This window comes from Ranitomeya imitator, chromosome 2, assembly GCF_032444005.1.
Source record: "Ranitomeya imitator isolate aRanImi1 chromosome 2, aRanImi1.pri, whole genome shotgun sequence".
NCBI lineage: Eukaryota > Metazoa > Chordata > Amphibia > Anura > Dendrobatidae > Ranitomeya > Ranitomeya imitator.
In genome coordinates this window covers 460,720,984-460,744,858 of record NC_091283.1, presented here as the reverse complement: position 1 = coordinate 460,744,858, position 23,875 = coordinate 460,720,984, and the positions used below count along the sequence as shown (strand labels likewise).

Here is a 23,875-nt window from a genome sequence, read left to right as displayed (position 1 = left end):
AACCCAATAAGAAAAAAGCGAGCACTCCGGCTCCTTCTTGAGAAACTCCATGCTTATTGTAAACTTATTCCACATGTGCTAAAACCACTCAACGCAGGTCATCAAATAATGACGCGTTTCAGAAGTAAACATCCTTATTTATATAAGAAATATTCCTATGACTAAGGACGTTTACTTCTGAAACGCGTCAGATACTTGATGACCTGCATTCAGTGGTTTTAGTACATGTGGAAGAAATTTACAATAAATATGGAGTTTCTTACTAAGGACGGAGTGCTGTTGTGAATTCTGTTGTCGGGCTCCCTCCTGTGGTCATGAATGGTACTTTGGCTGGTTCTGTCCATGGACTTCCTCTGGTGGGTGTTTGAGTTTCCTTCCTCAGGTGACAAGGTTAATTCGTTAGCTGGCTGCTCTATTTAACTCCACTTAGATCTTTGCTCCATGCCACCTGTCAATGTTCCAGTATTGGTCTAGTTCACTCCTGGATCGTTCTTGTGACCTGTCTTCCCAGCAAAAGCTAAGTTCCAGCTTGTATTTCTTGGGTTTGCTATTTTTCTGTCCAGCTCGCTATTCTTATTGTTGTCTTGCTTGCTGGAAGCTCTGGGACGCAGAGGGAGCGCCTCCGCACCGTGAGTCGGTGCGGAGGGTCTTTTTTGCGCCCTCTGCGTGGTCTTTTTGTAGGTTTTTGTGCTGACCGCAAAGTAACCTTTCCTATCCTCGGTCTGTTCAGTAAGTCGGGCCTCACTTTGCTAAATCTATTTCATCTCTGTGTTTGTATTTTCATCTTTACTCACAGTCATTATATGTGGGGGGCTGCCTTTTCCTTTGGGGAATTTCTCTGAGGCAAGGTAGGCTTTATTTTTCTATCTTCAGGGCTAGCTAGTTCCTTAGGCTGTGCCGAGTTGCATAGGGAGCGTTAGGCGCAATCCACGGCTATTTCTAGTGTGTTTGATAGGATTAGGGATTGCGGTCAGCAGAGTTCCCACGTCCCAGAGCTCGTCCTTTATTATCAGAAACTATCAGGTCATTCCGTGTGCTCTTAACCACCAGGTCCATTATTGTCCTGACCACCAGGTCATAACAGTACAGGTGGCCCAAAGTACTAATGCATCTCAATAGAGGGATAAGAGAAGTTCTGAGACCATTTTTTTTTCTTTGCAGTGTGTTTTGTCTCTCTCTTCCCCTTTACCTCTGGGTGGTTCAGGACACTGGTGTAAACATGGACATTCAAGGTCTGTCCTCTTGGATGGATAATCTCACTACAAGGGTACAAAACATTCAAGATTTTGTGGTTCAAAATCCGATGTCAGAGCCTAGGATTCCAATTCCTGATTTGTTTTTTGGTGATAGATCTAAGTTCTTAAATTTCATAAATAATTGTAAATTGTTTCTTGCCTTGAAACCTCGCTCCTCAGGTGACCCTGTTCAACAAGTAAAGATCATTATTTCTTTGTTACGTGGTGACCCTCAAGACTGGGCATTTTCCCTTGCGCCATGAGATCCGGCATTGCGTGATGTTGATGCGTTTTTCCTGGCGCTTGAATTGCTTTATGACGAACCTAATTCAGTGGATCAGGCAGAGAAAATCTTGCTGGCTCTGTGTCAGGGTCAGGATGAAGTGGAGATATATTGTCAGAAGTTTAGAAAGTGGTCTGTGCTCACTCAGTGGAATGAATGTGCCCTGGCAGCAATCTTCAGAAAGGGTCTCTCTGAAGCCCTTAAGGATGTCATGGTGGGGTTTCCCATGCCTGCTGGTCTGAATGAGTCTATGTCCTTGGCCATTCAGATCGATCGACGCTTGCGTGAGCGTAAAGCTGTGCACCATTTGGCGGTACTATCTGAGCATGGGCCTGAGCCTATGCAATGTGATAGGACTTTGACCAGAGCTGAACGGCAAGAACACAGACGTCGGAATGGGCTATGTTTTTACTGTGGTGATTCCACTCATGCTATCTCCGATTGTCCTAAGCGCACTAAGCGGTTCGCTAGGTCTGCCACCATTGGTACGGTACAGTCTAAATTTCTATTGTCTGTTACTCTGATTTGCTCTTTGTCATCCTATTCTGTTATGGCATTTGTGGATTCAGACGCTGCCCTGAATTTGATGGACTTGGAGTATGCTAGGCGCTGTGGTTTTTTCTTGGAGCCCTTGCAGTATCCTATTCCATTGAGAGGAATTGATGCTACGCCTTTGGCCAAGAATAAGCCTCAGTACTGGACCCAATTGACCATGTGCATGGCTCCTGCACATCAGGAGGATATCCACTTTCTGGTGTTACATAATCTGCATGATGTGGTCGTTTTGGGGTTGCCATGGCTACAGGTTCATAATCCAGTATTGGACTGGAAATCTATGTCTGTGTCCAGCTGGGGTTGCCAGGGGGTACATGGTGATGTTCCATTTTTGTCTATTTCGTCTTCCACTCCTTCTGAAGTTCCAGAGTTTTTGTCGGATTATCGGGATGTATTTGATGAGCCCAAAGCCAGTGCCCTACCTCCTCATAGGGATTGCGATTGTGCAATTAATTTGATTCCTGGTAGTAAGTTTCCTAAGGGCCGATTGTTCAATTTATCTGTGCCAGAACACGCCGCTATGCGGAGTTATATAAAGGAATCCTTGGAGAAAGGCCATATTGACCCGTCGTCATCACCATTAGGAGCAGGGTTCTTTTTTGTGGCCAAGAAGGATGGTTCTTTGAGACCTTGTATTGATTACCGCCTTCTTAATAAAATTACAGTCAAATTTCAGTATCCTTTGCCGTTGCTGTCTGATTTGTTTGCTCGTATTAAAGGGGCTAGTTGGTTCACCAAGATAGATCTTCGAGGGGCGTATAATCTTGTGCGTATTAAACAAGGCGATGAATGGAAAACAGCATTTAATACGCCCGAGGGCCATTTTGAGTACCTGGTTATGCCATTCGGGCTTTCCAATGCTCCATCAGTATTTCAGTCCTTTATGCATGATATCTTCCGAAAGTACCTGGATAAATTCCTGATTGTGTATTTGGATGATATTTTGGTCTTTTCGGATGATTGGGAGTCTCATGTGAAGCAGGTCAGAATGGTGTTCCAGGTCCTTCGTGCGAATTCCTTGTTTGTGAAGGGGTCAAAGTGTCTCTTTGGAGTTCAGAAGGTTTCATTTTTGGGGTTCATTTTTTCCCCTTCTACTATCGAGATGGACCCTGTTAAAGTCCAGGCCATTTACGATTGGACTCAGCCGACATCTGTGAAGAGCCTGCAAAAGTTCCTGGGCTTTGCTAATTTTTATCGGAGCTTCATCGCTAATTTTTCTACTGTTGCTAAACCGTTGACTGATTTGACCAAGAAGGGTGCTGATGTGGTCAATTGGTCTTCTGCAGCTGTAGAGGCTTTTCAGGAGTTGAAGTGTCGTTTTTCTTCTGCCCCTGTGTTGTGCCAGCCAGATGTTTCGCTTCCGTTTCAGGTTGAGGTTGATGCTTCTGAGATTGGAGCAGGGGCTGATTTGTCGTAAAAAAGTTCTGATGGCTCGGTGATGAAGCCATGTGCTTTCTTTTCTAGAAAGTTTTCGCCTGCTGAGCGTAACTATGATGTCGGTAATCGTGAGTTGTTGAGCATGAAGTGGGCATTCGAGGAGTGGCGTCATTGGCTGGAAGGAGCCATGCATCGCGTGGTGGTCTTGACAGATCACAAGAATTTGACTTATCTTGAGTCTGCCAAACGGTTGAATCCGAGACAGGCTCGATGGTCGTTATTTTTCTCCCGTCTTGATTTTGTGGTTTCGTACCTTCCGGGCTCTAAGAATGTGAAGGCTGATGCCCTGTCAAGGAGTTTTGTGCCTGACTATCCGGGTGTTCCTGAGCCGGCGGGTATTCTCAAAGAGGGGGTAATTTTGTCTGCCATCTCCGCTGATTTGCGGCGGGTGCTGCAAAACTTTCAGGCTGATAGACCTGACCGTTGCCCAGCGGAGAAACTGTTTGTCCCTGATAGATGGACTAGTAGAGTTATCTCTGAGATTCATTGTTCAGTGTTGGCTGGGCATCCTGGAATCTTTGGTACCAGAGATTTGGTGGCTAGATCCTTCTGGTGGCCGTCTTTGTCACGGGATGTGCGTTCTTTTGTGCAGTCCTGTGGGACTTGTGCTCGGGCTAAGCCCTGCTGTTCTCGTGCCAGTGGGTTGCTTTTGCCCTTGCCGGTCCCGAAGAGGCCCTGGACGCATATTTCTATGGATTTTATTTCGGATCTCCCCGTCTCTCAAAAGATGTCGGTCATTTGGGTGGTTTGTGATCGCTTTTCTAAGATGGTCCATTTGGTACCTTTGTCTAAATTGCCTTCCTCCTCTTATTTGGTGCCATTATTTTTCCAGCATGTGGTTCGTTTACATGGTATCCCGGAGAACATCGTTTCTGACAGAGGTTCCCTGTTTGTTTTGAGGTTTTGGCGATCCTTTTGTGCTAGGATGGGCATTGATTTGTCTTTCTCCTCGGCTTTCCATCCTCAGACAAATGGCCAAACCGAACGAACTAATCAAACTTTGGAAACATATCTGAGATGCTTTGTTTCTGCTGATCAGGATGATTGGGTGTCCTTTTTGCCATTGGCTGAGTTCGCCCTTAATAATCGGGCCAGCTCGGCTACTTTGGTTTTGCCGTTTTTCTGCAATTCTGGTTTCCATCCTCGTTTCTCTTCAGGGCAGGTTGAGTCTTCGGACTGTCCTGGTGTAGATACTGTGGTGGATAGGTTGCAGCAGATTTGGACTCATGTGGTGGACAATTTGACATTGTCCCAGGAGAAGGCTCAACGTTTCGCTAACCGCCGGCGCTGTGTGGGTCCCCGACTTCGTGTTGGGGATTTGGTTTGGTTGTCGTCTCGTTATGTTCCTATGAAGGTTTCCTCTCCTAAGTTTAAGCCTCGTTTCATTGGTCCGTATAAGATTTCTGAGGTTATCAATCCTGTGTCATTTCGTTTGGCCCTTCCTGCTTTTTTTGCCATCCATAATGTGTTCCATAGGTCGTTATTGCGGAGATACGTGGCTCCTGTGGTTCCATCCGTTGATCCTCCTGCCCCGGTATTGGTTGAGGGGGAGTTGGAGTATGTGGTGGAGAAGATTTTAGATTCTCGTCTTTCGAGACGGAAACTCTAGTACCTGGTCAAGTGGAAGGGTTATGGTCAGGAAGATAATTCCTGGGTTTTTGCCTCTGATGTTCATGCTGCCGATCTGGTTCGTGCCTTTCATTTGGCTCATCCTGGTCGGCCTGGGGGCTCTGGTGAGGGTTCGGTGACCCCTCCTCAGGGGGGGGTACTGTTGTGAATTCTGTTGTCGGGCTCCCTCCTGTGGTCATGAATGGTACTTCGGCTGGTTCTGTCCATGGACTTCCTCTGGTGGGTGTTTCTGAGTTTCCTTCCTCAGGTGACGAGGTTAATTCGTTAGCTGGCTGCTCTATTTAACTCCACTTAGATCTTTGCTCCATGCCACCTGTCAATGTTCCAGTATTGGTCTAGTTCACTCCTGGATCGTTCTTGTGACCTGTCTTCCCAGCAAAAGCTAAGTTCCAGCTTGTATTTCTTGGGTTTGCTATTTTTCTGTCCAGGTCGCTATTCTTATTGTTGTCTTGCTTGCTGGAAGCTCTGGGACGCAGAGGGAGCGCCTCCGCACCGTGAGTCGGTGCGGAGGGTCTTTTTTGCGCCCTCTGCGTGGTCTTTTTGTAGGTTTTTGTGCTGACCGCAAAGTAACCTTTCCTATCCTCGGTCTGTTCAGTAAGTCGGGCCTCACTTTGCTAAATCTATTTAATCTCTGTGTTTGTATTTTCATCTTTACTCACAGTCATTATATGTGGGGGGCTGCCTTTTCCTTTGGGGAATTTCTCTGAGGCAAGGTAGGCTTTATTTTTCTATCTTCAGGGCTAGCTAGTTCCTTAGGCTGTGCTGAGTTGCATAGGGAGCGTTAGGCGCAATCCACGGCTATTACTAGTGTGTTTGATAGGATTAGGGATTGCGGTCAGCAGAGTTCCCACGTCCCAGAGCTCGTCCTTTATTATCAGAAACTATCAGGTCATTCCGTGTGCTCTTAACCACCAGGTCCATTATTGTCCTGACCACCAGGTCATAACAGAGTGCTGCCTTTTTTCTTACTGGATTATGTGTTATAGATAGGCAATAACTTTTAATAATGGACAAACCCTTTAATAAAAAAAAGTAACCATATCACTTCTTCATACAAAGTATATAGATTGCTTCTGTCACTGAAGGATAGGGTATGGTTTGGGGTACCACTTGTCCCAATAGTTTTCAGCTATGTTGTAGTTTCTTATATATATATGTGCAGCGCCCCAGAGACCTGGTCGTTGCAGTATTACGCTCTGTCGCTAAGGGGAGTGATGGTACGTCTGGTGGCACTAAAGGAGTTCTTCTGACCAGGTATTACCAGCACACATTACACTTCACACTCCGGCCACTAGGGGGAGCAAAAGGTTTTATTTACCAGGCCACTCCTCACACTGGTAAAACTAGGGGTTGGATAGGAAGTTAGTCAGATGCTGACTGGGTTGGATTCAGGCAACATCCCGTGGCAGGGGGTGTTGCAGGGGGAAGATTCAGGGGGGTCCCTGTCAGGCGTGGGAACCTGGCAGGTACCTAGCGACCAGAATAGAACGTTACAGAACCGCGCCTGCACACCCTGCGGCGGTATCCTAAGAAAGAGACACGAAGGATATTGTGGACAGTGAGAAACGAGATCAAGCACAAAGGAGAGCCAGTAGGAGTCGTGCCCGGAGAACGGCAACATCCTACTGAGGCGCGTAGCCGGTGGCCGGAACACCGAGGAAGTAACTGACTCTATGCCTTACTTCAAACTCCGCAGGACAGTTAATTATAGGTTGGCTGTCTACCTTACATCACCTACGCAGACATAGGGGGCAACGCGTGGAGAGGGTCATCTCTAGGGTCCCGGAAGAGCTCCGAGCCTACCCGTCAAACGGGTGCGTCCTAGCCATAACATACCTGGGGGACGGAGAACTAGAAAGATCTGGAACGAATTAGAAAGAACGAACGAACGAGATTAGAAGTTGTGAGGACTATTCCGAATGCTCAGCAGGGTAGCACTACAACATACAGGCGCTATTGGTAGGCAACAATTTCCACCTGCAAATGGAACTCTGGATGTGCCATCGGACAGGCCGGTCTCAGACAGCCCTGTTAACTGTGCTCTGGATTGAGGATCCTGATGTCTTCAGTAAAGAGGTAAAGAGACTGCAACCTTGTGTCCTCATTATTGTCTGCATCTCACACCATCACCATCCATCTTACTGGGAAGCCCTGGGGACATACTTCACCTGTGGGAAGGTATACCATCTAGCTGCCATCACATCACCCCAGCGGACCCCAAGCAGCGTCGGTCACCCTGACCGAACACCACAGCTGGCGTCACGAAACCTTGACAGACTCCTATCCCCTTTCATTGGACGCCCCTTAGCAGGGTCACGGACCGGGTCCAGCCATCGTGTAACCCCAGAACTGAGACAGAAAGGACCGGTACCGAGTAACCCACGGCCCTGCGTCTGGGGGCGCTCCATAAAAGTATATATATATATATATGTATATATATATATATATATATATATATATATATACTGTATATATATATATACAGTTGTGCTCAAAAGATTACATACCCCACCAGAATTTTTGCATTCTTGGCCTTTTTTCAGAGAATATGAATGGTAACACTAAAACTTTTTCTCCACTAATGGTTAGTGGTTGGGTGAAGCCATTTATTGTTAAACTACTGTGCTTTCTCTTATTAAATCATAATGACAACCCAAAACATCCAGATGACCCTGATGAAAATGGAGCGCCCACAGACACAGGGCCACAGGTTACTCAGTACCGGTCCTTTCTGTCTCAATTCTGGGGTTGCCACGGTGGCTGGACCCGGTCCGTGACCCTGCTAAGGGGCGTCCAATGAAAGGTGATATGAGTCTGTCAAGGGTTCGTGACGCCACCTGTGGTGTTCGGTCAGGGCGACCAACGCTACTTGGGGTCCACTGGGGTGATGTGATGGCAGCTAGATGGTATACCTTCCCACAGGTGAAGTATGTCCCCTGGGCTTCCCAGTAAGGTGGATGGTGATGGTGTGAGGTGCAGACAATAACGAGGACACAGGGTTGCAGTCTCTTTACCTCTTTACTGAAGACTTCAGGATCTGCAATCCAGAGCACAGTTAACAGGGCTGTCTGAGACCGGCCGGTCCGAAGGAACATCAAGAGTTCCCTTTGCAGGTGGAAATCGTTACCTACCACTAGCGCCTGTGTGTTGTAGTGCTTCCCTGCTGAGCATTCGGGATAGTCCTCACAACTTCTATTCTCGTTCTTTCTAATTCGTTCCAGTTCTTTCTAGTTCTCCGTCCCCCAGGTATGTTATGGCTAGGACGCACCCGTTTGACGGGAAGGCTCGGAGTTCTTCCGGGACCCTAGAGACACCCCTCTCCACGCGTTGCCCCCTATGTCTGCTTAGGTGATGTAAGGTAGACAGCCAACCTATAATTAACTGTCCTGCGGAGTTTGAAGTAACGCATAGAGTCAGTTACTTCCTCGGTGTTCCGGCCACCGGCTACGCGCCTCAGTAGTTGCCTTTCTCCGGGCATGACTCCTACTGGCTCTCCTTTGTGCTTCATCTCGTTTCTCACTGTCCACAATATCCTTCGCTTCGTGTCTCTTTCTTAGAATACCGCCGCGGGTGGTGGAGGCGCGGTTCCGTAACGTTCTGTTCTAGTCGCTAGGTACCTGCCAGGTTCCCACGCCTGACAGGGACCCCCCTGAATCTTCCCTGCAACACCCCCTGCCACGGGATGTTGCCTGGACAAAACCCAGTCAGCTTCTCTCTAACTTCCTATCCAACCCCTAGTTTTACCAGTGTGAGGAGTGTCCTAGTAAATAAAACCTTTTGCTCCCCCTAGTGGCCGGAGTGTGAAGTGTAATGTGTGCTGGTGATACCTGGGTCAGATGAACTCTTTTAGTGCCATGAGACGTACCATCACTCCCCTTAGTGGCAGAGCGATACTACTGCAACGACCAGGTCTCTGGGGCGCTGCCAAAAGATCACATATCCTGGTGATTTTGGCCTGATAACATGCACAGAATTTGACACAAATGGGTTTGAATGGCTACTAAAGGTAACATCCTCACCTGTGACCTGTTTGCTTGTAATCAGTGTGTGTGTGCATAAATGCTGAGTGAGATGAATGCAGCGCGTTATCAGCAAATGCTGGAGGCAAATTTGCAACCATCAGCCTGGAAGCTGCGTATGGGACGTACTTGCACGTTCCAACATGACAATGATCCAAAACACATGACCTAGTCGACCTGTCATTGGCTACAGCTGAACAAAGTGAAGGTTCTTGAGTGGCCATCTCAGTCTCCTGACCACAATATCATTGAGCCACTCTGGTGAGATTTCAAGTGCACAGTTCTTGCTAGACAGCCCCGGAATTTACAGGAACTGGAGGCTTTTTGCCAAGAAGAGTAGGCAGATTTACCATCTGAGAAAATAAAGACCCTCATCCATAACTACCACAAAAGACTTCAAGCTGTCATTGATGTTAGAGGGGGCAATACACGGTATGAAGAAATGGGGTATGTAAACTTTCAATCAGGGTCATTTGGATGTTTTGTGTTGTCATTTAAAAAGAGAAAACACAGTAGTTTGACAATAAATGTCTTCACCCAACCATGAGTGGAGAAAAGGTTTTAGTGTTATCATTCATATTCTCTGAAAAAAGGTAAAGAAAGCAAAATATCTGCCAGGGTATGTAAACTTTTGAGCACAACTGTGTGTGTGTGTATATATATATATATATATATATATATATATATATATATATATATATATATACATTAGAATATGAAGAAATAATGTGCAGTAGTACGCAGTCTGCAGTGTAGGCGTGCATATGGAGATGACAGAAACTCTTTAACAATCATGCTAACACAGAGCCTTGTTTATAAATGGGGGAAAACATGTAATTAGGAGACAATTAAAAACCAGGGAGAACAACAATAATTTCCATTATCTCGTTTTCGACCAGAGAGCACCAGAATTACAGCTGTCACGGAGAGCGCGGCTGCCGTGGGGACATTTTCATACACATGTCAGTCATTCCCAGCGTCTCCCGCCCCTCCTTCTATTCAGAGTGCGAGCAGTGTACGGCACTATACACAGGGACCCCCGTTGTGCGAGCTGACAGCCGCCATCATTGTCGTTATAATGGAGGTACTCGTTCCCCCATTTAGAGCTTCCTGTTTTTGTATATGCATTTTAAAGAACACAAAGCTGGCAGAATTATATAGCATTGGAAGGATTATTAACGCCTCCTTGTTCCCCAGATAGCAGACACGATAAATGCACTAAGTGATCTTAAGTTATAATCAAGGAACGGTGCTTTCAATTTGCCACCATGTAATAATAGCAGCAAGGCTCGTAGTAGGTTATTTTAATAGTTATTTTCTGGTTGTTGTTTTGTCTGGTTATTGAGGGTTTTGTTGCTAAACGCTTTCCTTATGTTAGTGATACTGCTATCACTGCTGTACCACAGAGAGCCGAGAGAGTCAGAAAACGGAGGAACGGCAACAACTTCTCGTAATGGGGCCTGAATACCTAAGTGAGTGGCGGAGAATTAGGAAAGGGTTTGAGAACACCCACTAGGCCTCATATAATGTCTACAAGGAAAACTGGCTTTGTTGTTCATAGCAACCAATCACAGCACAGCTTTCAATTCATAAACTGATCTGGTACAATGAAAGCTACACTGTGATTGGTTGCTATGGGGGTAACAATGTCAGCTTTTCTTTTTAGCCACTTTTAATAAATGTACCCCACTGTTTTCAGGATAGAGTCTAAATTTTCCCCACATCATGGTGCCCACTGAACCGTTACCTGATTCTCAGCCACCCACTTAGGTGCCCCAGTACAAGAACAAGAAGAGTATATGAACCCAACCAGGGGCGGACATATCATTGGTCCCGATATGTGAGGGGCCCACTTCCACCTCTAAAGCAGAAACAACTTCTGTCCTGGACAGATCTAATTCACTCTGAGGAGCCCATATCCAATTTTTGCACAAGGGGCATTTCTGTCTGTGTTTGCCAGTGGGCTCAATATCATTTAGGAGTTCAACATGGGTCCCAAATTTGTCAGGACTGTCCTAATTTTTTTAATACAATCCCGGCAAATCCTAGCCTCCCTTTTTGACCCCTGGACAGGTAGAACCAATGATATGTCCGTGCACAAACTACATATGTCTGCCTTCACCCCAAGACTTTAGTGACATTGACTAATTAGTTATGCATAACATTACATTAACAAAGAAAAATACAGATTAATGAGTAACGTTACCGTTAGTAAACTTTCCATTAGTTAATGGCTTTTTTTTCTCCTTTTTCGTATAATACACCTAAAAATCCCTGTATATACGTTAGTAGTGCCATATTATATATGAGGGCAGGTCAGAAGCATTACCCAGAAATCCCACTAATGACTCTTCCGCACACAGGGCTGAACACTTTTGTGGCGTTCTGCATTGTTTTCAGCCAGGGAATTTGTCGGTGCGTTATAAATAATTAATTTTAATTCTAGTCACTGGAGGGAGATATTTTTATTATTCAGCTCCCAGCTGCAAAATCAGCATTATCACCATCAAACTCGAAGCAGCAGGAGAGAAAAAATAAGAAACTGTGGGATTTTTTTTTTAAAACTGTAAAACAGGGACTTTTCATAGTTTTGTGGGGATAAAAATAATTGGGGTGGTTATAAAAAATTAATACGACTTTAGTTGCACGTTAGTGTGGAACACGTCGTATATTCAACGAAGCTCATCATTTTAATACATATTTTAAACGGTGGATTAATTGAGCCAAAAAAAAAGTAATTAAATCCATAATAATAATAGACTTCATTTTTTTTTTTTTTACACTCCAAGTTGGGAGTATTAATTCAGAAGTGTGACATTGATAAATGACTAGTTTCCCCTGGACTGAGACTGTTTTCGTGTCACTGTCACCTGAAAGTTGTCTTTAAAAAGTAAGCACCAGTTGAGTTGGACTCAAATGCAATAAAAGCGATCAAAAGATCGTATCTGCACCAAAATGGTATCATTAAAAACGTTCAGCTCGGCACACAAAAATATAAGCCCTCACCCGGCCCCAGATCCCGAAAAATTGAGACGTTACAGGTATTGGAAAATGGCGCTATTTTTTTTTTTTTAACAAATTTTGGATTTATTTTTCACCACTTAAATAAAAAAAACCTAGACATGTTTGGTGTCTATGAACTCGTATTGACCTGGAGAATCATAATGGCAGGTCAGTTTTAGCATTTAGTGAACGTGGTAAAAAAAAAATATTTTGTTTTGCTATTTCGCCACACTTGGAATTTTTTTCCTGTTTTCCAATACACAATATATTAAAACCAATGGTGTCGTTGAAAAGTACAACTTGTCCCGCAATAAGCAAGCCCTCACATGGCCATGTTGAAAGAAAAGTAAAAAAGTTATGGCTCTGGGAAGAAGGGGAGCCAAAAAATGAAAATGCAAAAGCTGAAATACCCCTGGTCGTTAAGGCTTCTTTCACACTTGCGTCGGTACACGGCCGTCGCAAAGCGTCGGCGCGACGTACCGACGGACGTTGTGCAAATTCGGCACAACGTGGGCAGCGGTTGCAGTTGCTGCCCATTCTATGTCCCGGGGAGGAGGGGGCGGAGTTCCGGCCGCGCGTGCGTGGTTGGAAATGGCGGATCCGACGTACGAAAAAATGTTACATTGAATGTTTTTTCGTGACGATGGTCCGCCAAAACACGACGGATCCAGTGCACGACGGACGCGACGTATGGCCAAACGTCGCGATCCGTCGGCAATACAAGTCTATGGGAAAAAAACGCATCCTGCGGGCACATTTGCAGGATGCATTTTTTTCCCAAAACGATGGATTGCTATGGACAGCAAACGACGCAAGTGTGAAAGTAGCCTAAGACATAAACATTCTATACACAAGATCTGATTGTACAGTATATGGTATGTATAACATTTATCGGACATATTAAGCCAATTCCTGGTTTATTAATGGAAATGCATATTTTGGAGCATAATATTTAAGTTCCACACCCTTTTAGGTTAGTTTCATAGGACAATACTTCAAATGGAGTGATTGAGAGGTATAATTATGTCCATTTTTGCATACTATTACCGCCTACTATCATGTATGGCCCCTTCAGAACCTGAAGTGGGCAACAGTTCAGTCTATCAGTTTTTGCCATGGAGTGCCTTCAGATCCACTTTTCTAAAGGACAAATTCAGACAGCCTCATAGACTGTCAAATTTGGGTCAGGAGACACACGGCCAGTCCATACACTGTGTTCTGCACTCGGGCTATGATACACGTATGGGTGACTGAAGCCATGACGAACCATATGGGCATCACACTTGCTCAGCGGTTAGCACTGTAGCTTTACAGCTCTGGGGTCCTGGTTCAAATCCCACCAAGGACATTATCTGCTAGGAGTTTGTATACTCTCCCTTGTTTGCGTCGATTTCCTCCAGGTTCTCCGGTTTCCTCCCACACTGCAAAGACATACTGATAGGGAATGTAGATTGTGAGCCCCAATGGGGACAGTGATGATAATGTGTGTAAAGTGCTGTAAAATAAATTTGGATTCAGAATGTTTTAAAATTTAAGGAGCTACACTAATGCCACATCAGGAAAAATGCCTTCAGTGAAAATCATAAGTTCCCATTTGTTCTATGGAACCAATCGGTTGCTATTCCCGGCTTGTCTGATGTTTTCTAGAAAAATACTGTGCCACTTTGTCACTTGTCAGTTTTGATTAGTTTTATGGTCAACTTTCATGGTAGATTAGCTTATTGGATCAATATCTGTACAAGAAGAAGCTTAACTCCTACACAGTAGACTCCTAAAATTAGCCCTCAGCAAACGTTATCCTTAAGACAAAATACATAAGCTTTTATTCATCAAGCAGTTTCTGGTGCAAAATTGCTTGAGATCTCTCAAAATTTGCATCTTTAATGACAGTTCCATCAAGTTTTTGAAAAGTAGGCATATTTCAGCTGGAAGGGGGCATGGCCAAGAATGCCTAACAAATTCATCATCATTTACACCACAAAAGAGGCATAAACTACAACAGAAATGTTCATCAGTCTTTGGCAGCTGAAAGATGCCCCAAATTCACTAGGAGGAGCCCACCTCTAAATCTTACTTTAGGGCACTCTTCAAGAATGGAGTACAACATGCCAGTTTTGATGAATTGGGGCCATAGTCCATACCAGTTCTCATGATGATAATGACGACTCCCACACAGGCTGGCTCCTTAGACTGGGATCATTGTAGGAATAAATTACCTTTCATTTAAGAAACTAAATCCTAATTTGACTAACCCAGAAAAGAGAGCCTGTGACGCTCATGGTCTGGATGGGGCAATAACTTGCCCTTATATCTCACAACTCCAACAAGAAGGTCCTAGTTTGGGTTTGGTATTTGCCTTGTTGCACCAATGATTGCCTGCTGATTATAAATTGATAGGGTCAATGTCTATCCTTGGACATGCCCTTTAAGACAAATGGCCAATAGAAATTATTGTTCACCCAATCACTTGTGTCTGTTTATACTTGCCCAGGCATCATAATTGCTGGACTATTGGGTGCATTGTCATGTGAGTTGGGGAGGGCTGGATGAGGAGATCCAGGACGGAGCCTTGAATAGACTCAATAGCATAGCGTAGTAACTGAACCTGCGTCTCCGACGCAAATCCAGTTACTACACCGACAGAATCTACCGCCCCCTCTCTTCAGGGACAGCAGTGCCGCCTGAGCCAAAGGGCTCAACTCGCCTCGTGGTAGCGGCGCCACTGGATGTAAAGTAGACTATAGGTTTTGTGAGTTACAAGAACTCATTATTACGAGATAGGACACGTGCCTGCAAATTGTTTTTTTCATCAAAATAACTTACTTTTTAATAACAAGTTTTATTTCTTGCTAATTATCAGGGGAGACTTGGTACATCCATAACCGGCCAGCATTGACATAGTAACGAGTAAATCAGAAAAGCAGGTCATTATAAATTACCGAAAATTACTAACAACACGACCAGCTACGCTAAGAGTGCAGCATTTATTAGGATGCAGTGCTGGGATAAAGGGATGCTTTTCATTTTCACACATCATCTCTGCTGATTAATTATTCTGAATGCCTCAAACACCTTTAACCTCTGCCTCTTCCAGGACCAGACTTCTAAAAACACAACTGTAAAAATGTCTCCTTTCATCTGTTCTCACAATTATCAGGACTTATGAGGAATGTTTTCAGATCAGCTTGCTCACTCTTGACCTGTGTCTACCTTGTTCAGATATGTGCTATGTGCCCTTTCAACCACAAGCATCCATCAATACTTCTATCCAACACTTTGTATCCTAGCATAGAAAGCAGGAACACCAGTAGACCAACCCAGAAATATACTGTACGGTGGAGCACTAATCCCTCTGCATACCAGGGATGGTGGCATTCTGGGGTGTAAATTTGGTTGGCGCAGGGGATGAAGATGAAACCTAATTATGGTGTTCACTGGGCCGTAACGTTCTTTTTTGATGAAAGAAACCAGTTGTGCTATAAATGTTAATTGATACTATGGGAGGTGGGGGTGTTGGGAAGGAACCTTCTTACAGATTTTTCATCATGGGCCAGGAGCTTCACGTTACATTTCTGTTACAGAGCTTTGATAAAGATTTGTTCCTGATTGAAACGCATCACTTTAACCCCTGGGGTTCACATTCATCTAAGGAGATTTTACCGCTATACTATTTTCCATGTTGGATCAATGTTGGATCAATAAACTATAAAGACTTTTTAAGGAGCTGGAACATCATCACATTTTTTCCAGACATCTCGTCCCATCAAGACGAAATTCCGTGGTTTGGTTGGTGAGCGGGCTGTGGTTTCTTACCACCTTGTTTTCCTTTTACTTAAGCAAATTAGGTAACTTGCATTTAATTTTCATTGCGTTTTTGAATGCTTTTTTATATCCCTTTATATCGTGTTTTTGACGCTGAGATTTTTGTCTCTTGGTGTGTCATGTTTTATATACAGCTGCTTTGTTCTTGATATTTCATGAAATTTGACATCAGTTTATTGATATAGTCATGTGTGGATTACATGCGTTTTTTACTTGCAGATTTTCCCCATCTAATTAATTTCTATGGGGAAAATATGCACAAAAAACTCTGCTTACTCGCAAGAGAAATTGACATATAGCAAATTTCAATAGCGGAACAACCCAGAGAGAAAACTTATCATGTGTTTAAACGTCAAGCACAGCAGCGCAAAAAAAGAAAAGCAACAGTGTTGAACACACCACTGCAGCCGGTGATTGAGTGCAGTGGTCATATGCTGTGTCAAAAAGTCATTGATGAGTCTGAGGATAAAGAGACTAATAGAGAACCAGGTAAGCTGTAGTATGGGAATGATGACGGACAGATATTAGTTTCTTATTTTCTGCCACATTCTTGGTAAAAAAAATTAAATGTACTGGGCAACCTCTTTATAAAATAAAACAACAAGCCCGTGTATGGCTACATCAATGGAAAAATCAAAGGTTAAGGCAAAAAAAAATTGCTTAGTCATAATGGCCCATACAATAGATCACAAAGGCAATAAAAAAAACATTTTAGATCATATTTTTCAGCCCCCCGCTAAGTGAGAAGAGATTGTTTGCATTTTGCCGTTCTGTAGCCTTCTTCAAAAAGTCTGTTGATGTCAAAATTGGGAAAGACAGAATATAGCATACACATGGAGACGGCACTTACTGCGGGGTTCCAAGAGGCTGGAGCTAGGGGTTGTAGTTCAGCGCTCTGATTTCTAGAGAGTCCAAGTCAATATGGATCTTAGCGATTATAGTTTTGTAGTGTAATTAATATCTTCCACCATGCTGCCTCTTTTTCTCATTAGCCCTCTTTTCTTCAAGCACTTTTTCTTCGACAGCCACTCCCCATGAAACCTCTTGTGCCCCCTTTTTCCTTGCATGATCCCACAAAATGTGGATTTTTGGCAAATCATTTCTGAAAGCTTAACGAACAGTCTGAATGGTTCCTCTTAATTATACATATGCCATTTGTCGGGAGCAGTTTTGGCTCTGAGCAATTTGAAGGCGGGAGAGGAACGTTGAGGTCTTGCAATTAGTAATGCCTTCCGGCAGACCATGCCTCGTGTACTGGGGGCTGCCTGTTAGAAGAGATGGGAGATCTTATTAACCTTTCTATAGAATGAATGACTAAGGACTGTTGTACATTTTAGCTTGGCTAAATTCATACACTTTCCAGTAAACAGAGGATATACATTTTCTTCCATCTCTGCAGTTCACTGTATGATTTTTCACTTGTATAGAAACACAAGTCCAGCTGTACCGCAAGGTGGCAGGGGGGAGATTAGCTGAGGAAAAAGCAGACCCCGTAGCTACAGGATACTATTGAATACTTAGATGGTGGTTTTACAAGATAACTTGGGCAGGGTAATGTACCAAGAAAAAATAACATGGAATTTGGAAAATTATTATTATTTTAAGATAGAAGAAAATAACTAAAACGGCAAAATCCTATTTTCCTTCATACGTGACTGGCCCTGAATGAGAAGATAGAAAAATCTAGACTCGCCGTATTAGAATCAGTCTATAAGGCTATAGGTCCAAGTCAAAGATTGTTGGGTCCACAAGAGGCAGGACTTGAGGGGGAGCAGTACCATCAAGGTCCCGGTGTCTGTGGAGACCCAAATGCCCGTTTGCCGCATAAAAAGACACTAGTATTAGAATGTTAACGCGTTTCGAAGACATCCAGCTCCTTCTTCAGGACTTAACCATAACTTCCCTTATGGTTAGGTCCTGAAGAAGAAGTTGGATTAGTTTGAAACGCGTTGACATTGTTACTGCCTAATAAATATTGGATCTTGAACGTCTTCATCTCCTGAGTTCATCCATTGGGGTACTACAAGTAGCGCAAGGAAAACGGTTTTAAATCCACACTGTACTTCTCTGGTCTGATGATCCGTGGTGTGCATCAGCTTGTATTTGCTCAAAGATTGTTGCAATTGCAACCCTACCACGTGAGCGAGCACTCGTGGTTTTTATTTTTATTGTAATCGGATGAAACCCTATTTTGCACTCTCCTTGCTTTCCAGTCCCTCCGACTCTTAGAATGGGCACATGTTGGATGTGGGCCCTATCATGGGCGGATATATCATTGGTGCAACCTGTGCAGCTTCACAGGGGCCTGTGAAGTAAGGGGGCAAATTTCCACATCCATAACAGGAGAAATTGTGCATTATGATGAGCCCATAAATTGTTCTTACACAGGGGCACTTTTCTGACTTAAAAATCTATAATGGGGCCCACTGGCCGACACGGCCAATGGTCCACATTATAGATTTTTAAGTTGCACTCTAATGGCCTGCTTTCATATCTCATATTGGTCTCCGAAATTAGGAAAATCGATTTAGGAAAATAGTAATATGTCATTTGCAACCATATAGTAGCAGAAACTATCACTATCAGCAAGCAGAACTATTAAAGGAGTCATCCACTATTTTTTTTTCCATTGGTGCTCTAAATTAATGCTTTAGAAATTTTTTTTCAATTATATTTATGTACTTATCTAGTTTTGATCCCACCGTGCATTTAAGGGTCTCAGGATATTGTATGTCTTCATCGTGTGATGTTACTTCCGATAGTTTTTCCTTCCGGGTTCAAATAGAAAGTCACACCGACGTCACTTGAAGGGCTGTTTCAACGGGGATATGGTAGTCTTCATATGTGCGCGAACTGCCATTGAGACAGCCTCCTGTCTAGATCCTTATGTGAGAGGTTAAGTCACTGCCTCCCACAAGATCAGCACGCTCTGTTTCTTCTGTCATCATACAGATCTGATTGATTAAAGAGAAGAACTTCTCTGCTAGCTCTGGTTAAAAAAAGAGGTAATATTGACCTTAGATCTCTCACCTCTCCCATTTCTACGCTGCTCCTCCTACTGTAGGCTGCAGTGATGGTGTCCTCAGCTGTCCTGACACAGGAGAAGATGACATCACAGCAGTGATCTGCTACATTCAGTGATTAGCTGCAGCGGTCACCTGCTTGTGACAGGAAATTATTGCCGCAGTAAGAAACAGATAAGCGAGGATCGTTTTTTAATCATTGAGAGCACGGTTGTACTTTGTGCTGTGGACTTGCCACACTTTTTGCCCTTTGCATTGTAGGGTTGGAAATGTGCTCTGTGGCTAAGAACCATACAGTGCAGCGCCACAATCTGGGTGTGGAGCAAAGACTAATATTCTTCACCGGGACTGGCTGTGAAATTGGGGCAAATGGCGGATAGTCTTGCCACGCAGCACACTACCACCTTATAAACACCACACCTTGTAATGTAATGAGCCATGCACACGTGTGCTCGCCACATGACGTGGTCAGGCTTCCCTTGTAGGACAGCAAGCAGAGAACTCGAAAATCAGGAGGAATTGATACAAAAATCATTGGAAACTTTTACAATTTATGAATTAGCTTTATCTGCCGAAATCATAATACCCCTTTGAAGAGTATTTAAGGAAATTGGTCACTGGGTTTTTGCCTCTTAATCTGAGACCCTGATTCCAGTTATGTCACCTGCTGTGCTGCTTGCTGTAATTTTTATAAAATCACAGTTTTATCAGCAGGAGATTATCACAAGAGGACTAGTAAACCTGCAGCCTGGTAGTCCTCCATATTCATTAGCTCTATGTAACCCCATCCCAAGAAAACAGAAGATCAGCTCACCATTAGGAATAGTCCAGATAAGTTCTGGAAGAGAGAAGCACAGGATCACGCTGCTTCTGAACATCAGGTAAGTATGCGAAGAGGAGAGATCCAGCTTCAAATAGTAATACATAGGAGTAAAATATCTTCTATTATTTGGTGATTAAAAATGTATGTGTTTGTGTAGCACCTTGGCATAGCTGCGTTGGGGGATATCTGATGTACAGACGAGAATAAATAAAGCTGAACATGTTTTGAGCGCTCAATGCATTCTCAGACCCGGTCTCCTCTGTAGTGGCTGGGATTTTATCAAAGCTTCAACAAGCAGCCTGGTAAGTGACACATTGCGGGAATCAGGGTCTCTGCCCCTTCATCATGCTGCTCTCAGATGGAATAGTAAAATCTGGTATCCGATTCTCTTTATCGACTCTTCCCAGGCAATGAACGCCCTTTCTGTGAATGAATAGGTATACCGTCTAGGCTGTAGAACGGACTGTTCAGTACTGTCTAATGAGCGTTACTGTGTGGAGCTGTATACAGTGATTACGGCTTTTCCTCGCGTTGTTCTTGGTCTTGTTGGTGCACAGCCAGCAGCTCGTCTGTATACCGAACAAACACACCACGGGGCTGTCAACAGACGACAAAAGCCTGTCACTTATTACCCACAATGCCTCGCTCGTGCTGTTGATAATCCGAGATCTCAACATGCTTCTCATTCTTCCGAATTTTAATTTTATGTAAATGTCCGTAATGGGTCCATTTGGAAATTATTCCCCTGTTGCAGAAGCAATTTGCAGTAAATTGGTTGCTGTTTTACATGGTAACGTCTTGATTTGGGGAAGTGTCGCTGCAAGCTCGTAAATAACGAACTAAAAGGGGACTCATTTGTCTTTCCTGCAGCCTCTACAATAAAAGAATTGGTATTTTACCCCCAAATATAGGGTTATGTCTCGAGCCCTCACTGATGATTATGCTCACTCCATTGTCCTACAGTTCCCCTCTTACTTCTCAATTTCCGCCATCTCTTCCCGTTTGTTCCTTTCCGCTAATCGCAGGGACCCTGTACGTTTTCTGACCTTTTCGGTAGGTTTAATCTTACACGCAAACTAAAATGCCATCAAAATTTTCTGGCATTTGGTATGCAGGGTGAAATTTCTCACAGCTCGGCACTAGCTGAGGGGCGAGCACTTAATTAGCCCCCTCCAAAACACCTCGTTTGACCAGGAGCCCCCATGTAACGCATCGCGCCATCTCGAACAAAAAGATGGTGGAGGCAAATGTTTTCCTTGTAATTCACGTAGCAGTTGGGATTATTCGGCGGCTCCTGTGATATTTATGTTCCGGGATGAGAGCAGCTTTAATGCGCCTGTATTTCATGGTTAAAAATAACTAGTTATTAAAAATGCAATTGCTCTCGCCACAAAAGTACATTTTCCACTTTATTATCTTATTTATAAGCGCTGTATGGTGCGGCATAGTCTGGGAGAAAGGAAAAATCTCAGCACTGAGATCTCGCATGGAGTGCACTTGCCTGAAGAACCCGGCAGTTTCTTTTCACTCGTGTGCATATAATATAATGGATACAGGTTATATAGGTATATTAATTACTCACAGATCCATTCATCCTTAAAGTCTGTCAGTAGGATCAACTCTCCTAAGTTGTCTAAATGGGCATGCAGGTCATACGAAGGTGAATAAAGTGATATCTTCATATCTGTGATGCGATGTCTTACACACGTGGTCAAAATTGTTGGTACCCCTCGTTTAGTGACAGAAAAACCCACAATGGTCACAGAAATAACTTATATCTAACAAAAGTAATAATAAAGAAAAAATCTATGAAAATTAACAACTGAAAGTCTGACATTGCTTTTCAACCATTCTTCCACAGAATTTTAAAAAATAAAACACATGAAATAGGCCTGGACAGAAATGATGGTACCCTTAACTTAGAATTTTATTGCACAACCTTTTGAGGCAATCACTGCAATCAAACGATTCCTGTAAGGCCGGCGTCACACTTGGCGTAAGACAATACGGAACGTATTATACGTCCGTACTACGCGTTCAATACGCCAAAATGTTTCCGTAATCGTCTTCCGTAGTTAATGCGTTTCTTAGGTGTGGTCGCGTATTTTGCGCATGTGCTGTTGCGTGTGTAATCCGTATGTGATCCGTATGGCGTATTTTTCACGCACCCTCACAAAATGGACATTTAACGGTTTTCAGGCCTGCAAATCATTTAAACCATCATTAACAACACTATTTAAGCCCTCTACAACAGGTGGACCCCTACCATCTGCCCTATATGTTCTCTAGCATATTTTGCCTGTATTGCTTTGACCTTACAAACATGTCTGACCATGTGTATTTAAGCACAGCTCAGCGGGTGTTGCTTCACTGGCTGGTGTCGCGTCGCTTTGGCCAGCCATATCAGGTCAATGTTGATCCGCGAAGGAGGAGACGAAGATTGTGGGTCCATCCTCTATTGACCCAACGCCAGAGTAAAGGACATTTCCAGAGACTATATTCAGCTTTGAGGGCACATCCTGACAAGTTTTACGTGTATAGTCGCATGTCCATCAGGACTTTTGACATGTTGGAGATCTTACGTCCTGTGATCACCTATCAGGACACCTGGATGAGAAAAGCCATCTCTGCTGAGGAGCGTCTGCTCCTAACCTTACGGTATGTATTCCACATTCGCACATACTGTTTTTTTTTTAAACTGTGTGGTGTCCTACTATGTTTCATTAACTTAACTTGGACATGAAGCCACGAGCACATTTAAAAGAATGTTGTAAATATTCTATTATATTAAGATTCTAAAATTAGCCTTTTTCTATTGTAAATAATGTCCTAGTAAATGAAATATACACTTGTGCTTATTCCTGTTTTCATAGTCATCATGTTAATGTTTTTATTACCTTTTTCTTGTATTGCAGCTTCCTGTCCACAGGCTTGTCCTATGCGGGTCTACACCTGGAGTTTCTTATTGGGCGGTCGACAATTTCAGGCATTGTTAGGACAACCTGTTCACAAATCTGGCAGAAACTTCAGGAAGTTGTGATGCCTGAGCCCAAACAGGAGGATTGGCTCAAAATCGCCACTGGTTTCAAAAACACTTGTGACTTCCCTAACTGCTTTGGAGCTGTGGATGGGAAACATATCAGGGTGCGTAAGCCGCCGAACTCTGGTTCCCAATTCTACAATTACAAGCAGTTTTTCTCTGTAGTTCTGTTAGCAGTTGCTGACAGTAACTATAGGTTTATAATTGTAGACATTGGGGCCTATGGGCGAACTGGAGACTCTAGGGTCTTCAATTCGTCCATAATGGGTCGGCGGCTACGTGACAACCAGTTGAACCTCCCACCACCACAACAACTCCCAGGCTCCAATGCGGAAGCAGTGCCTTTTGTTTTTGTTGGAGATGAGGCCTTCCAACTGACGAGGCACGTCATGAGGCCTTACCCCAGGTGCAACCTTGACCACCGGTGGAGGGTGTTTAATTTGAGACTTGCAAGGGCACGGATACTGGTTGAGTGCGCCTTTGGGATTCTTGTTGCCAAATGGCGTGTTCTTCAGTCTGCCATCCAGCTGAGTGAGGCTACAATCAATGAAGTGATCAAAGTCTGTGTTATTCTACATAATTTCACAAGAATACATGATTGTTCCTCGCCAAATTTTGAAGATCACCTCATGAACAATGTTAGTAGGCCTACCCCATATGTCCCTTCTTCGCGCCGTCCACTTTCTGGTCTTAAAGTTCGTGATGTCTTTTCAAATTATTTTTTGACTCCTCAAGGTGCTATTCCCTGGCAAGACTATGCATTTTTGCATGTTTAATTATTTTGATCTCTAAAGTATGTGTTAACCAATTTATAAACTCGGTCTGTTGTATTTAATTATTTCACATATGGTTGTCAGCATATCATGTGTGTGTGATGGAAGAATGAATAGAGCGCATCCAGACTTTGATTGTTAGTAATATAACTTTTTACTGTAGAACATTTGTTATGGTCTTGTTTTTTTTTCGGCCATAACCAGATTTTGGCATCTAAATGGCCTTTTTTTAG

At 43.7% G+C, this 23,875-nt stretch overlaps 1 protein-coding gene across 2 annotated transcripts in view; it reads left to right on the top strand.

Moving 5' to 3' along the window:
* The window catches only part of CDH4 (cadherin 4), a 1,112,924-nt gene that overhangs the window by 778,521 nt on the left and 310,528 nt on the right, over positions 1-23,875 (top strand). The gene's annotated exons all lie outside the window — the stretch shown is intronic.